The following is a 3,781-nucleotide window of genomic DNA, read 5'->3' on the forward strand; positions in this document are numbered from 1 at the left end:
AATTCACTGCTTGGGTGTGAGCTTGTAAAAGAGCAGAGCACTCATTTTTAAAGTAATTAATGAGGATATTTAAGGATTCTTTAACAAGTCATGGATCCATGAAATTATAATTGTCTGTGAATGTGTTCATGTGGGCTTGTAGAGGACAATTTTTACCATAAGATGCATCACCTGCAAAGTACTTGCGACAGGATGTGAACTAGGCTGGATGTTTGTGTCTGTTAAGACTACATGTTATTAGAAATAGTTCTAACAGATAAAGTTTCTTCTATTTTTTGTATTGAAAAAGAACAAAACAAAAAAACTCGCAAAAAAAACCTCGCAAAACAAAAGGTTCTGTTTCTCCCAGTCTGGTTAACGCCGAAGATTTGAAGGAAGCTGCTGCCCCCTTTTGGCACTAAATAAAAATGCAAATACTTAGCACCAAAAACTTCAGGATTCTGATCACAAATTGCAATTACTAAGTAATAGACAAGTTTTCATTTTGAAAATAGCATGAAACAGATATCCCAAAATACACTTGCCTGTTCAATCAGCTCACTCAAGAAAATCACATTAATTTACTATAATACATAACGGTCCTGCTAATGTAGAAGTGCCCGTGTCCTTCATCTTAACATAAAATCAGTTTCAAAGTTAGTAATACATGATGTGGATTTAGAATAACCACTTCAGGAGCACAACAGGTCTGAAGAATTTCTGCTAGCTCCCTGAACTCTCTTATGACACCCCACGTCTGTTGTAAATTAGCAAAACACCGGAACTGTCACTCTGGACAAAAAGGAAGATCAAATAAATAGAGAACTGTGCAGCAACACTCACTTGATAGCTATACAAAAACCGCATTTATCATATATAAAAAGTTCATTCCTCAGTTTCAGGCTCAAAGCTGCCAATGCTCAGCAGCTGAGTTGAGTATCCATTGAAGGGTTTAAGTTTTTAAGGGTTTTAATTTAAGGGTTTAAGCGCCCATTGGGAATCCCTTCTTACAGAACCATTAAAAACCACATAAATTATAAATGAAACCAAGAGGAATTGGTGCTTTTGTGGCTGCCACCCAAAGGCTCTGATCCTATAAGAGGATCAGCATAGGCAACCCACAGCAGCCTTCTTCACCCACCCCAGCTGAGGAAGCATCAACAGCGGCAAACGCACCTCAGGCTGTTCCAACAGGGAGTGAACTGGGACACCCCATTCCTTGTCAGAAGGAAAACGTTCAGGGCAAGGGCGTTTCCAGCAGTGTAAGCACAGTGGACTGGATACGTAGCGACTCTGGTTCAGCAGCGTGATTATTAATGCTTTAATTCCCCTAAACAATCTGAGAATAACCATAAACACTTGGACAGCAGCAAATAAAATATCATTAGATAAAAATACTTTCATGCCTTTCTTTTTTATTCCATTTTACAGAAGTAATAGCTGTGCAAAGATTTAGACAGTTAGTAGGAAAATTAAGATTTAATCAACAGGACTTCATGAGGTTTACAGATACATTAACAATTTGAAGACTGAATTCAATAGAAAAGTTACCAGATGTCTCCCAGACACCCCTGACTTCCAGCACTATGGGCAATCAAAACATGCATATGAATGCCTGTACTTTCATTTTCCTTGTTTTTACATATTCCTAACCTCCTGTTGGAGACCCAGCCATTGAAAACCAGGCAGCACCAAGCTGACAGCCCCACGACTGATGGAGGAGATGGTGGGGATCTGGCTCAGGCTGTCGTTCAGAGGAGCGGTGCTTTTGCATTTCAAAAAGGAAATTTGAAGAAATACAGAGTGCCAAAAACTTAATGAGGGAAACGTGATCATTACCTCCAGCAGAAAGTTACAAAGGAAAAAATAGCACAATTTTAACTGGTTTTCCTGGATTTTTTTTTGTAGGGATCAATGAACTTCTAGCGTACCTCTCATGGGGGGCTGGAAGAGCATCCTCCTCCAGAGCCTTCAAAACACTGGCAGCTCCGATGCTTCCCCTTGATACAGCTGGGAGAAATAAGTCTTGGCACACTCAGCAGAAGGCTGACAAAGAGACACCAAATAATTTTGACAGCTGATTGAATTAAACACCTGTAAAGTGTGTGGGAATTTTACCCAAGGGACTTCAATTTTTTCTTAAAAAGGAAAAACCCTTGAAAAAGACTTGGCCTTATTCGGCCATTTGGCCCTTAACCCCGTGTGTGTCCCACGCAGCACAGGTGTGGGCATCAGGAGCAGATACCAAAGTACCTCTGTGGCAGGCGTACACCAGGCAAACACCGATGAGGTGAGGTTACTCTGAAGCATAAGAAACAACAACTGCCTTGCTGAGAAAAGAAAAACCAAAGAGGCTGAGTATTTTTTCTTTCAAAGCCAGCACGTTTGCCATGTTATAACTCCTGGGTTCCCCTCCAGCTGTGAAACGACAGTTCCTGAAGATTCGCAAATCACACCATATCGGAAAAGACACACTCTGGACAAAAGGCAAGCTTGAGATATTTTAGGTAATTTTCTATTCGAGTCGTTGCACTCAGGTTTTAACCAGCGAAAATGGACTCCTTGCACACATCCTGAGTCAGGAGGTGTTTCTCCTGTCACCTGTGTGGGTATTTTGGAAAAAAACGCAGAGGGCTATTCAGTGACCGTGGTCACTGGGAGCAGCCTTTGAGGTCCTGTAGTTGGGCACTGGGACACACAGGAAGTTTGAATGATCTTCCTTGACCCCAGCTGACAAAGAAATTATGTTCTTTCTCCTCTTTCCATCCGTTTCCATCTTCATTCACAGCTGCCTCTAATCCTCCGCTTGTTTTATGACAGCTCAGCCAAGTGTGAGTTTTCTCTCCTTTCCCTCATCCTCCATCTGTTGAAGGCACCCAAATCTAAACCCTTCTAAAAATTTTACAGACCTAAAAAATAAATACTTGCAGTTCTAGCCCTCACCAACTGAGCATTATATAGCTTTTCATCCAAGGCGACTCAGCCTTGTCTACTGAGACAGTTCTTATCCTCACAGTCTTCTGCTCTCTACTTACACATTCTCAATAAATCCTTAAGTACTACCACAATTACGCTACTACCAGTTACCACACCATCACCTTCCATTTGAGCTCTCCATTCATCCGGATGAACCTGATGCTTTAGGGCAAGACGACCACTCACGTATAGGTGGTTGCATCTCTCACATACAGGTGAGAGATGATTTTTAAAAAAATATAATTTAAAACACAAAACACACTTAATCTGAACAAAAAGACTTTAATAACAGGCCTAAGAATTATATCCTGGAAAGAAGTGTTTTGTAACTTCAGTGGAAAAAAATCAGAACATACCTATTATTCCTAATGCATGGAAAAACAAACAAACAAACAAAAAAGACAGAAAAAAGAAAAACTGCAGTTTCCACAATTTTACCCAAATGACTTAATCCTTTGACAGGTTTGCGCCTTTATAGCTCTTCCTGGCCAAAGGCTTCAGCATATTTATGGCATCATTATACAGCCAGGCACTGCAAATATTTCCTTTTTCTCTTTTATTGAAAAACATCAGGCAGAAACTGCATCTCAAATAATGAAATTTGAGACGTCCTATAACTCTACCTTTTTAAAAACATCCTTGGCTATTCACCATTGATAGCCAAGACTGGATTAGTGTCAAGCTTCATGCTACGAAGTTTTGGGTTTCCTCATACGAGCTTTTTTGCCGGGTGTGGACCACATGCTTATAAGAAAAAGATAACACAGAGGGTTATGTGTCTGTATTTTACATATAAAACCAGAAGTAAATTGAGTACCAGTCTGAA

The sequence above is a fragment of the Phalacrocorax aristotelis genome, chromosome 3 (assembly GCF_949628215.1).
Source record: "Phalacrocorax aristotelis chromosome 3, bGulAri2.1, whole genome shotgun sequence".
Lineage (NCBI taxonomy): Eukaryota > Metazoa > Chordata > Aves > Suliformes > Phalacrocoracidae > Phalacrocorax > Phalacrocorax aristotelis.